We start from the raw sequence: 383 nt of genomic DNA, 5'->3' as shown, positions 1-383 counted from the left end.
CAACCCATATCTGACCATCCAGCAGGTTTTCAGAAACAGTTAAATGCACAAGAGGAGACTGCACAAACCACTTGCCTTTGAGATTGCAGCAGTTTCTTGCCACTAGGCCACCAGAGCTCTCTTGTTCTTGTTGTTGTTATGTGCCATCGAGTTGCTTGCGACTCATAATGACCCTATGAACAAGAGCCCTAAATGCCATTCTATCCTGTGCCAACCTCGCCATCTCAAACACACTCATTCCCACCACTCCACTCACATCTCATCGAGGGTCTTCCTCTCCTGCGCCATCCCTCCACTCTGCCAAACATGATGTCCCTCTCCAAGGACCAGTCCCTCCTTGCAACATGCCCAAAGTATGTCAGATGAAGCTTCAGAATCCTTGA

Source organism: Elephantulus edwardii, unplaced genomic scaffold (assembly GCF_000299155.1).
Source record: "Elephantulus edwardii isolate Elephantulus edwardi_28Jun2011 unplaced genomic scaffold, EleEdw1.0 scaffold00238, whole genome shotgun sequence".
NCBI lineage: Eukaryota > Metazoa > Chordata > Mammalia > Macroscelidea > Macroscelididae > Elephantulus > Elephantulus edwardii.
This window is presented reverse-complemented; position numbering follows the sequence as displayed.